Here is a 13,842-nt window from a genome sequence, read left to right as displayed (position 1 = left end):
CTTGCTTCTCTGCTGACAGTTCTAGTTGTTTCCTTTAGTTGCCTTTCAATGTTAGAGCTTCTCAGGGAAGTGAACTTCATCGTTTTCTCTGATTCTGAGTGACTCCATTCATTGGATGTCTCTCAACTTGTACATATACAGATGACATGTAAATATGTATTTATTATGCACTGAAAAAGCTCAACTCAGACAGCCAGAAAATGCCTGGTACTTGAAATATACTTGAATTGTTTTGTATTTTCTTTCTTACAAGGATCATGAATTTCTAGTCAAGGAACTATAGAGTCATTCTCATTGCTTTCATAGATCTTATCCTCATACAACCTGCCATCTTCTCATAGTTTATAAGCACCAAAACAGCAGATCAGGACCCTTTGGGTCCTCAAGAGAAACACTATCAAGCCAGGCCCTTTGGTAGGGCCTCCGATATAGGGGAAGTGAATTTTAGAATAACGGAAACCTACTTTCATCTCTTCACCTTCTTCTGGTCTTGGGAAGTTTTGTGGCTCTCTTGATTCTCCATTTTTCCACAGATAAAATTTTGTCATTCGGACTTTATACTGTATGTGAGGTTCCTATCGAGAGAACAGACACACTGAATATTGAACTTGTTCTCCTTCATATTTGCAGTCTGACTCTAAGTGATTTCTCCATCACTTTCTTTTATCAAGCCTTCCCCTAAATATTTTGATTGCTGGCCTTGAAATACCCCATTTGGCCATGCTTATTTGATAATGACTTAATAGTTCCTATGTAGTCAGCTTGATATTTCCATTGATTTTAAGGTACTTTGAATATTTCTAACATGAAGTTTTGTCTTATAATTCATGGCATACAGTGGTTTGAGTAGCTTTGTTTTTCTTGTTGTTTGATAGTACTTAATTTTGATGTGTTTGATTAAAATAAATGTATTTGCTTCCTAAAATACAAACATACATGCCAGCACATACAGAGTTATATGTGGTTGCACACAAATTGACTAAAACTTGGCACACCTGAGGAGGAGTCTAAGAGTGTTAACTCCCCTGAGCAGCAAATGAACTGTTTAACAAAATGAATACCAGGAAGTAAAAACATGTTCTGTGGGGTGATAAGGCCAATGGGAGGCATGAGAGTGGAGGGAGGGAAGGTAAGTAAAATGCAATGATTTTCTTCAATGTATACTAGGTAAAAACTGAAGTATGTTAACTTGAGGATAGGAATGGGAGAGTGAAGGATGGGTGAGAATTGTAGAAGGGAGATATTGATTGTGATGCCTTGGACAGATAATCTGACTTCTGGAACTGAAACCCCTTTATAAACTACTTAATAAAAATGAACAGGCAGACAAAAAGAGAGATGGACTAGGAACACAATCTTTTATGAGCAATGTATACACAAAACTCCTTGAGCTGCCAATATTTATTTCACTTAACGTTCACATTTTTAGCATTCATCTGCCGTCAAGCAGATATTGTTAATAAAAAGGAAATTCACTTATACTTTTGGAAGTACATAGAGGAATATGAAAAATAATTTTCTCATTATATATTATTAAAACGAAAGAAAATAGATTAATGAAATCATCTTACTGACTGCAAGTGCTGAATTTCAGGATCTATATTATTTTTTAAGTATTTGCTTGCTGATTCTCTGCCTTAGCACTTTAGAAGAACTTTAACTATCAGCAATGGCCTCTTCATAATTATTTATAATTTCATAACTTACTTTCTCTAGCTTTCTATTTCCTGGCATCTGGCCAGTAACCTCAGTGCAAGAACACAGTTCACTCTCTTCAGCCATGAAATGCATGCCTTCAGGCTCCCCAAACTTTCTAGTTCACTAATTCTCCAGACTGACTCACAGAAACCACCCAGAGCTCAGAGTCCTCATTCAAACTCACTGACACCAAACCACATTGGTCACTATGGTTAATTATTGGGCAGGAATTCACGTCAAAATCAGCCAACGAAAGAAGAGGAAAAGAAACAAACAAGAGTTCCTGGTGATCACTTAGCTGACATTGGTAACCATCTCAAGGAAGGGGTGCCAATCCCCAAATTTCCCTGAGCTATATTGTATCCAAAAATTTCCATCTGTCTCCATCGCATAAATATGATTGTTTGTAGGAGGATCATGGTCCATGCTGGCCTACCTCTGAAATAATCAGAGAGAAGATTGCTAGAAGCATACACTAATCTTAAGTGTCCAAATCAACTGATATTGTTACGAAAGCATGTTTTCTATCTTTATCACAATGTTGGCCTTTCTGCCTTTCTCAGCCTCATCCTTTATACGTCTTAGACCATTTCTACCTAAAGTCCTATTGTCTATACTTTAAAACAAACAAACATGTTTTCAGGAAGAACATTTCAAAGACTTAGAGATTACTTCACAGAACACAAGGACCAAGTCCATAAACTATTACATATTGACTACAAATTATTAATATTAGTTGATGTAGCTTACCTAAGTAGATTGTATGATTCCCAGAGGATTAAGAGCCCAAAGGGAGCTATATTCAAATCACAGATTTGCTGCTTACTGCAGTGTGACCTTTGTAACTCTTCATAAAGCTTAAGTTTTCTTACCTAAAAAAATGAAGTTATACTAATATTACAGGATTATTCTAAGGATTGAATTAGATAATATATATAGAATATTTATTACAATATCTGGCCATGGTAATCACTTAATAAGAGTGGAAAATTATATGATTATTATCACTTTTCTCTTAATATGTACATGGATTACAATCAACTTGCTAATCCTTTTATTAGGAAAAGAGAGCAAAAATAACACAAAAAATAAGCTTCAGGATTTCAGGGTCTGAATCAAGTTTCATTAAATATTGTATTTCATTCATCTACTTTTTATTTGATTGATGAGTTACTAGATCTGTTTTTGATGAGTTACTAGATCTGTTTTAGATTCTTTCAAAACTAGCGACCTGTACTTATGTCAGTTCTATAAGAGGGAAGCTATATTTAATAGGCATTTTCATCACTGAAGAAAATGTCTTTAAATTTAAATTAAGACAATTATGGAAGAAAGCTGAAATTTCAGGATTTGTGGTTGAAACTCTTACAAAATACAGCCTTCAACTTGCCTTCAACAGTCAGTGGAGTCCGTCCAGATGTCCCTCAGTGGACCAATGGATCAAGACAATGTGGTATACATGCACAAGAGTATTTTATTCATTCACTAGAAAGAAGGCATTATACCATTTATGAAGCAATGGAAAGAACTGGATAATTTGTTATATAAAATAAAGAGAGACAAAGGATGCATTTTTCCCCTTCTATGTGGAAGCTAGATTTAGCTTGCAAATTCACAAGTAAATATGGTGGGTAGTATTTAGGTGTACAAAAATGTATCAACTTAAATATGGTGTATTCCCAGGGTGATCTCAAATAGTATAATTCCTTAGAAAGGCAAAATTAAAGTTTGGCAAAATGAAACACCAGTAAGTAAGTTTTGAAAGGGGTTGGATAGGGTCAAAGGTAGAAGAGTAGAAGAATGAAGCAGAAAGGGTGAGAATGTACTCAAGAATCCAATGCATATTCTTCAAAATTAACACGAATGAAGAAAGGAATGGAGAGGAGAGGGATAGTGAAAAATCTTGAAAGGGATGATAATGATCATGATATATAGTATTCATACACTGCTTCATTAAATGGCAATTCCTTTGTACAACTGTATAAAAATATAACAAAAACAGGAAAAAAGCTGGGCCCTCATGCCTGTGATTCTAGCTACCTCAGGAGGCTAAGATCTGAGGATAGTGGTTCAAAGTGAGCCCAGGCACAAAAGTCAGTAAGGCTCTTATCTCTAATTAACCACCAGAAAATGGAAAGTGGTGCTGGGGCTCAAGTGGTAGAGTGATAACCTTGACCTGAAGAGCTCAGGAGTTCAGGGACAGTGCCCAGGCCCAGAAATGAAGCCCTACAACCAAAAGAGAGAGAGAGAGAGAGAGAGAGAGAGAGAGAGAGAGAGAGAGAGAGAGAGAGAGAGAGAGAGAGAGAGAGAGAGAGATCTAATCTTTTAATTCCATAAAAATTTAAACAAATCAGGATTAATCAGTTCATTTTTGTAGCAGCAGCTTAACACACTGAACAAAATAAGCCAAGTAGGAATATAAACAGATGGATAAAGATAAGCGTGAAATTACTGAGATAAGAAGCATGAAGCCAAAGGAAAACCTAAAGTAAGATTAACTCCATTGGAGGAAAATAAGATTATAAAGTCTAAAATGTTATGATTCTAGAATAAGATCATATAATTGATTACATTGAAGTTAAAGAAAAAGAACATTTAAAATCAGACAGAAACTACAGATAGAAAGTTCAAAAAAACTTATTTCTGAGGCTTGGACATAGGGCTTGGTCTCAGGTCCTGGGTACTCTTTGGGGCTTTCTCAAGGCTAGAGCTCTACCGCTAGAGCCACAGCACCATTTCAAGCTTTTTCTATGCATGTGATACCGAGGAATCAAACCCAGGACTTTGTGCATGCTAAGCAAGCACTCTACCAGTAGGCCATATCCTGGCCCCTCAAAAATATTTTTATAAAATAAAATGGTGTGTTTAAAATATTGCACCTATTCAAAGTAACATTTGGAATGATAAATGAGAGAGATTTTTCAAAATATATCTAAAACAATATACTAGCAAGACCTGGTGACTCTGGCCTATAATCCTAGATATCTGGTAAGTGAAGATAAGTATGATGTAGGTTCAAAACCAGCCCATACAAAATTTGGTAAACTACATTGTAACTAATAAAATTGCATATGATGGTACCTGAACAAATTTTGAATCTTATATTTGAAAAATAATGAAAGCATAAAGGGCTAGAGATATGGCTTAGCAAGTGCCAAGTTTTTAGTGAAAACTCCAGTACCCTAAAAAAAGAAAACTGAAAAGTAAAGAAATACCAATTGGAGATATAGCTTAAGATGATATTAAAATAATAAAACATGTAGTGTGAGAAGATAACTCATAAACCTAGTGTAGTCAAATTAGTTGAAATTACGACAAGCATCAAATATAATTGTGAATAATTAGAAAGTGTTCTTTTTTTAATTTTCAAAGTAAGGGGCTGCTAGTCTCCAATATATTATAGAGAGACCCATATTAATACAAAAGAAATATGGAAAAGCTAAAATATATCAGGTGATAAAAGAAGAAATCACTGTTTTCAGACAATATCAAACAGCCTGAGTAATTTGCCAACTTCTAGGATCACTAAGATCATTAAAGAAGTATTCTGTACACAATTCAATGTAAACATGAATTAGAAAATGAAATGTCAAAATGTGTCAGTTAAAAGAATGATAGGGGTCAGGAGTTTGGCCTAGTGGTAGAGTGCTTGCCTAGCATGCAGGAAGACCTGTGTTTGATTCCTTGGTACCACATATACATAGAAAAAAGCCAGAAATGGTGCTGTGGCTCAAGTGGTAGAGCTCTAGCCTTGAGAAAGCCCAAGGACAGTGCTCAGGCCCTGAGTTCAAGGCCCAGGACTGGCAAAGAAATAAAAAATAAAAATAAAAGAATGGCAGAAGCTGAAGTGAATATAATAATATATTTCAGAAAAGATGATGAATGTTACATAAAAATAAAAGATAAAAGTAAGTCATGTCAAAAGATAAGGTGAAGACTAAAGGGATGAAGCAATTCAATTCATTCATGCCATAAAAAGACCATTCTAAAATATTTAGTTTTTCCCCCCAATTAATTTATCAAATGCAAATTTAACTTTCAATACAGAACTCATAGACCTTGGTTTATCCTGAAATTTATATGGTCAATGTCAATAATAAGGAAGATAATTTCTAGGAAACACAGGCTGAAGGATTTGCTATATCAAGCTTCTAGATTTACCATAAAGATAAAGCTATGAAGATCAACCATTACCATCTTGGTATAGAAAGATTTATGGACAAATTTCTTGAAGACACAATCCTGAAACTTGCCACAATAATAATAAAGTATTGATTTCCAGAAGTGGTATGACATGATAGAAAGGAATAGGCTAACAATTTAACAATTAGGACAATTGACTGTGTATTAGTAATAGTTCTACTTGACTTATTGTAGAGAAACTAATTCCAGGCGGATTAAAAAATAAAAGAAGAAAGCACAAGATTAGGTCTTAATAGGCTTTAAAGAAGATTTCATTAAGGGAAATAAATGATAATTTGATAACATTGAAATTGAAAATATCTATATATGATACTGAAAACATAGGGGAAAATTGATCATTAGTCAACTGATTCTTTTTACACATTCTTCTTAGAATTCATTGACGTGTGTGTGTGTGTGTGTGTGTGTGTGTGTGTGTGTGTGTGTGTGTTTGTATCACTTCTGGGGACTGAACTCAGGGCCTGGGAGCTGTCCCTGAGTTCTTGTGCTGAAGGCTAATGCTCTACCTCTTGAGTCATAGCTCTACTTCCAGCTTTTTAGGTAGGTTTAGTGGAGATAAAAGTCTCATGGTCTTGTCTGTCTGGGCTGGTTTCAAATGGCAATCCTCAGATCTTAGGCTCTGAATAGCTAGGATTACAGGCATGAGCCACCTGTGCCCAGTTGCTCCCTGTGCTTTTGAAGTTCAATTTAAGACATGAAATGTTATAAGATTCTATCTTGCTTTCATTTGCCAAAAGTATATTTCATATTGAATTCCTACGAATGCCACATGCTCACAAAACTTCTACCAGAATAGCTCCATCAAAAGATTCAAAACCAGCTCCAATGTAAAGTGCTGTAATTCTATCACTTTATTTATTTGCTATCGCATTTTCTTCCTCAGTTGAATTCTGAATGGACAGTTTACTTCAGTGCAATTTTCAACTTGACTTATATTTTTATTCTGAGAGAAACTGCTTATCCTCATCCTCATATGTGCTTATCTTAAAAAGTCAAGAGAGCGTGCCCAAGAAACAGATTGTAATAAATTGATACCTTTGTTCATAAGAATATTTGCACTTATCCCTAATCTCCTCCCACAAAACCTCCCAAAAAATAGATTTTTTTTCATACTCTAAACTTTTCACTATAACCTTGTTTCCCCCTTGTAGACCTGGTCTTAATTTGTCTTCCCTTTATCTCAAAATTCCTAGGCTGTCAGACGAAGTTACTTTTAAAAGGACTCTGGGAATTGCAGTCAAGAGAAAGATATATTACAGTATCATTATTCAAACATAAAAATTTAATAAAAATGTTAACGAGGTTTCCCTAAGGTTGAGTGTATGCATTTATTGCTTACCTTTATTTTTTTACCAGCACAGCTGCATTTCTATGGATAGAGAGCCAGTAGCAATTTAAAAAAAAATGGGAGGGAAAGAAAAACTATCTGTTCATTGTTAAATACAGAATTTTCTTTCCTCTGTAATTTCAAACTATCTTAATTGCCCACCATTTTCAAAGAGACATTCAATGGTGAATGATGGCAGTGGCTTTTTCTTTAATTTGTGACTTCTAGTCTTCAGCAGTCACTCTCTCTATGTCCCATCACATGTGCCCAGATGCAATTCATCATAGCCAAGGTGATCTGATACCATATGACTTGTATTAAAAAAAAGATATTAAATTGTGGCCAAAGAGGAACCTGAAATTCATCAATGAAGACCTAAAGGGGCCTGGTTCTTCACTAACAGTTTACATTCTCAGTGTCTGGCTAAAAGCCTTATTACCATCTTTTATATATAAACATCCTTATCCAAATAGTCTCCTCTTAGGTCTAATATATGCATTTTTGTCATATGAAAGCTACTTGCTTAAGCTGCTTTCCTGTCTATTTGTAGTCTGTTCAGACACACAGTCCTCTGCGGGGGTCCAGCTCCATGATTCATTGCCTCAGATTTCCTATGGAGCTTACATGATGCTCGCTCAGCCCCATACGGTTTTGTATCCATTATAACCAGGGACAAGTAAGCAGGGCTCAGGAGTCTGAGCACCTATCTAAGAATAGCTTCCCAATGCCTTGCCTTACCACAATAAATGAACAATGAACCTTTTCTATGCTACACTTGTGTGGGGAGGAGAAATTATAGGAGCTTGCTTGAGTTAAATAAGGGAAGAAGCATTTAGAGCAAAGCTACTTAAATGAGCAGGTCAATAACTAGTTTACAGAGACCAAGGCACCTGGCTAATGGGAGAAGAAAGAATTATGCTTGTCACAGAGAAAGAAAGATGCTGTCCTGGTTTACTGCTAAATAATTACATTCATTACATTGAGAATCACTCTGCAAGTGGTTGGTTGCACTAGTTAATTCATTAGCAAAACTAATCGGCAAACCACAAACAACAATTGGGGGTAAATTTAACCAATTTCAATACAAAGTTTAGCAAACAGAATTTTCTTTATACTGGGAGAGAAAAATCACACAGGAAAACTAATAATGCAATCATACATATAATATATAAAATATCTAGTCATATATCATATACACCTATATCAAGGTATGTAAGATATATGCATCTATAATGGTATATACAGATAGATGATATATCTATCTATACCTATAGATTTAGATATATGTATATCATCTTACATGGTCCAGAGTTGCAACATAAGAGAAAGGAAGGGGAACTGAAGTAGAGAACGTGATGATGTACACATTTCAGATACTCCTGGATTATTCTGGAAAACCTTAAATGGGTTCATAACCAAAACAGAAAACAGATTCTAGTAAGGGAGAATGGTTTTTTTGTTGTTAATCATTAATTAGCTCTCTATATAATTAAATAAAATAATACCTGCTCTTTGAGTTGGGTAACCACCACAGTGAGTGCAATAATACAATGTAGATCTGTTTGTCGTGAAAACTGTCACGTACGTTTCCTTATTGACCAAACCCATTTGGGGTTTGGGTGGCCCAATTGGGTTGATTCAATATTCTGTTGGAATTAGGCTCGTTTTGTTCTTACTTTTCTATAAAAGGAAGCAGATCATTTGTGCATTCAGAATGTCAGGGTTCTCCCAAGGAAACAGTAGCAGCCTTCTTTTTTTTTTTTTTTTTGTCCAGTCCTGGGCTTGAGCTCAGGGCCTGAGCACTGTCCTTGGGCTTTCCTCAAGGCTAGTGTTCTACCTGAGCCACTGCACCACTTCTGGCTTTTTCTGTGTATGTGGTATCGAGGAATCGAACCCAGGTCTTCGTGCATGCTAGGCAGGCACTCTACCGCTAAGCCAAACTCCTGGCCCCTGTAGCAGCCTTCTTTAGGAGACAGGCAATGGTTTGATTAACATGAGCACTAATATTATTTTTCTGAAAACAGATGGGATTTTGTTGTTATTTTGATTTTGTTTTCCCGTACTTCTGCTAAGGGAAAAAAATCACGTTTCCCCACCAAGGTAGAAGAAGACAATTTGAAAGTACAACATTGCTGAAGTAGAGTCTACTGGGCCCAATTACAGTTTTAATTCATGTCACCAGAGATCAGTACTGTCATTATTTGGCTACAATTTTAGAAAGCAATTTAACTAATCTAGAGAATTCTGGGCAAATCACCAATTTAATCCACTACACATAGTGTAATCGTCATAAATTCTTACTTAAATAAATAGCAAGCCCAGGACAGGTGAAGAGCCCCAAGATTCCTCGAGAGAACTGGACAGCCAATGGCAGAGTAGCTCAGTTCATAGACTTCTTGAGTGGAAAGTGCCTGTGATCTTGTGGCTTTCCTTTCCCCAGCCTTCCATCATTTAGTCCCACTATGGACAGATCTAAGCAGAATGTTCAGTGGCAGCAAGGGAGGAGCCAAAAATAGGCACATCATTGTCACCCAACACTTGTTTAAGTTAGGGTTTACTATGGTGCTCTACATCTATGGGTCTGAAGAAATGTACAGTCCCATGTATCCATCATTATAGCAACATACAGATCACTCATTATACTTTCCTGCAACTCTTCTTGATACAGATATATATAGATATTAGTGATGTTTTCTTTGTGCCCATCCATCAAAGGATAACTTGTTTCATTAGTGCTGCAGAACACTGAATCACCAGCGTGTGTCATAGTAGATGGGTTCATTGGATGAAGAATATCTTGGTTAGCACCTAGTCTTTGTAATCATGAATCATGTTGCTGTCAACATGTGTGTGCAGTTTTTTTGTGTGCCATCAAATTTTCAACCTGTCTGAGTAAATACCAAGAAGCTGGGTTTCCTGCCGGTACGGTAAGCATATGTTTAGTTTTCTAAGACGCTGCCAATTTGTCTTCCGAAGTAGCTTCAAGAATTTTTTTTTAAATTGCTCTCATCAAAGAATTAAAAAAAAAAACATGTTCCTCATTTTCAGCAACATTTAGTGCTGTGTTCTAGATTTTTTTTTCAGAAATCCTACTAGTTTAGAGTGGGAGATAAGGTTTGAATGTGCATTTCATTGATGATATATGATACAGAATGCCTTTTTTTCTGTATTTATTTGCAGTACGTGTATCTTCTTTGTTAAAGTATCTGTTAAGGTTTGAGCCATTTTCATTTTCCTTGATTTATTTGTTCGGGCAGATTATAACTACTCATAGTTACACAGATATCTTAGCACCCAGCATGTATTTTGGTATATAATAATGAATTCGAAGGAAAGAAGAGGAGAAAAAATAATGTAAAAAAGAAAGATATTGTCAAGGAATAAGTTTATAGAAAAGGCATTATGGCCAATTGCAGGTGGCTCATGCTTGAAATCTTAACTATTCAACAGGCTAAGAGCCTAGGATTACAACTCAAACGACTGTCCAGGTAGAAAAGTCTGAGAAACTCTTATCTCCAATTAACCATCCGAAAAGCCAAAAGTGGAGCTATGGTGCAAGTAGTAGAGCATTTGCCTTGAGTACAAAAGTTCGGGGATAGTGCCCCAAGCCCCAAGACCAACACACCAAAGAGGGGAAGAAAATTTGAAAGCTAAATAAACTCTTTATGTTATATACTTGATTGTTCATAGAACAATCTCAAAATCAATTTGCCACAAATAAATTGGGTAGTTTTTCTTTGTGATCTGGGTAGTATCTGAGTGTTTGCTTCTCCTTAGTGGCTAATAAATTAATCACAAAGCTCCTGGAGATTTCATTATGTCACAAATTCTGTTTATATTCCAAATTAATATACGTTTGAGTAAAGGCCCTGAAATTTCATGGAGGTTTATAGATTTTTTTGTCATTTTAAAAGTCTGTTTTTTCCCCCTCAATTAAATTTTAGATTATGTTTGGCTTGGGGGTGTTTTTAAACCCCGCACAATGGGTACATGTACCACCAATTTTCAATTTGAATATTGCAATGAGAATGTGCTCAGTATTGGAATCAGAAACTATAATGGCTATTGCACGTTCACAAAGTTCTTATCTTTGACTAGAATGTGTAATAACAGCAAGAAGAATAAAAGGAGAAGAGGCATATGGGAATGCATGACTAGAAGAACTTAAATCGGCTTCTAATTGTGATCTCTTTTATTGCAATTTTTCTCAGCTAGTTACCCTCAAACTATAGATTACATTTCATTATGGCTTCCTCCTGTACAGTAGTCAGTCTTTCAAAATCATATATACTATTAACATTTTCATTGCTCTGAGATAACATTTTCATATTGTGTTATAAAGAATGCAGAATATGGGCTGGGAGTTTGGCCTAGTGGTTAAAGTGCTTGCCTAGCATGCACAAAGACCCAGGTTCGATTCCTTGGTACCACATACATACAAAAAAGCTGGAAGTGGTGCTGAGGCTCAAGTGGTAGAGCTCTAGCCTTGAGAAAGTCCAAGGACAGAGCTCAGGCCCTGAGCTCAAGCCACAGGAATGGCAAAAAAAAAGAATGCATAATGTTATATATATCCATGAAGAAATTATACATTGATACACTGATGGTATCATTGATTGGCCATTGATACACTGGCCAAGTTAACAGCCTTAGCCAAGGCAATATTAGCAAAGGCAATTTGTGCCTTGAATTGGAGAGCAAGTGCAGGCATGAATCTCACTATATTTTTCTCTGCAATAAGGCCAATGTTTCCAGGATTCTACTATTTCTTTTTCTTTTGGTTAGCTAGGTGTCAGAATGTGAAGACCATGGAGCTGAGATTCTTCAAACTCTTGAAAGTCCTAAGCACAGAACTGTTGTATTGTTGTATATCACTGGAAAAAAAATGTTCTCACTTATATAATAGTGATTGCTCATGTGGCTACTCTTTGCCAGGTGCTCTTCTTGACCCTGACAGGCCTCAATTAACTGGCAAACAACAATTCTGTCCTCGTGTACCATTCTCTTTTCAGTGACCCAGACAATAAAATAATAATTAATAGAGTATATTCAAAAGAAATAATACAAGGAAAACTTCTGGAAAAGAACAATGAATAGGGTTCTGGTTAAATAGAGTAAGTCTTACTGAAAAGTGACATCTTTATTCTAAATATTGTTTTATTTCACCTTCTAACTTGAAAAGGGAAACATGTATTGTACTAGAGAATTTGAGAAATCCCTGCAATTGAGGGTTGTTTGTTACTAACCATGACTTGCTAAGCTGGCTGGTGTATATAGAATTGTAACTGTCACTTAAAATGTTGATGATATAAGAAACTGTATCAGTTCCATAAGAATACACCCTTCAGGTCAGGCTCAGTGGCTCATGCTTGTAATCCTAGCTACTCAGTAGGCTGAGATCTGAGGATCAAGGTTCAACGCCAGCCCAAGCACAAAAGGACCTGAGACTCTTATCTCCAATTAACCTCTAGAAAATGTGAAGTGGGGCTTGGCTCAAGGGTTAGGGTGGTAGCCTTCAACTGAAGAGCTCAGGGACAATGCCCAGGCCCATGGGTAGGGCAGTAGCCTGGAGCTGAAGAGCTCAGGGACAGTGCCCAGGGTGAGTTCAAGCCCCAGGACCACCCCCCCCAAAAAAAGAATACACCCTTTACTACTGGATCAGATAACAGAGAGTGAGAAATGTGGGTATTATAAAATGAGAATGAAGGAGACAGCTACACCTAATAAAAAGAGAGGGCATACCACCTTGCACATCCCCTTTCAAATTTGTCTGCAAGGACAAAGATGAGTAAAGTTCTAATTTCACCGAGATCACATTGCTGAGCTTATATACTGAAGAAACAGAAGCAAGCAGAAGTTATCTTCTACTTCATGACACATTTTCCATCTCAGGCTGGGGATGGACCATGTGAGGCTTCTCAGGCTTGAGTTCTAGGTCTGAAAGATCAGTAAGCAAACAACAACAAAAAAGTGCTTGTCAAATTCAGTTGACTGAAGAAACTCAGCATTTATCAGTGTTGTTACTGAAACACAAATATAGGCTATTCGTATACCTTGTAAGAACAATATTTGGAAGTTCTTAATCAAAAACTTAAATAGGACAAAGGATTAATCCTTATTGTACAGATTCTTATTCAGTGCAATTCAAATGCTTCAAAAGGTAAATGAAAGAAATGAGATTAGGGAATTTAAAAGAAAAATTAGACTTCAAAAACAATCTGAACAATATTGAGAAATAATAAAAATGGTGTTTTCCCTCTTGTAATTAACACATACCAAGGTTTGTATTTGTTTCTAGGAATGTAAAAGAATTTCTATGTGTAAAACAACCCAGGTATAATGTTTTTAGCAAACTATTAACAGTTAATACCAGAGGAGTAGTTCATTTCTAGGAAAAATTTTAAAAAAGATTTCTAAAAGTGTGACCGTGAGCTATTAATTATGTACTATTAGCCTTTTTTGTTTATAGTAATAAAACACTGAAAATCCATTTTATTTTTTTAAGTATATTTCTTTTTTATTTTTTTTTAAAGTTTTTTGTCGGTCATGGGGCTCGAACTCTGGGCCTGGCCACTGTCCCTGAGCTCTTCATTTTTAGGCTAGTCCTCTGTCACTTG

Source organism: Megascapheus bottae, chromosome 6, assembly GCF_031878675.1.
Source record: "Megascapheus bottae isolate mThoBot1 chromosome 6, mThoBot2.hap1, whole genome shotgun sequence".
Lineage (NCBI taxonomy): Eukaryota > Metazoa > Chordata > Mammalia > Rodentia > Geomyidae > Megascapheus > Megascapheus bottae.
Note: the sequence above shows the minus strand (reverse complement) of the source record.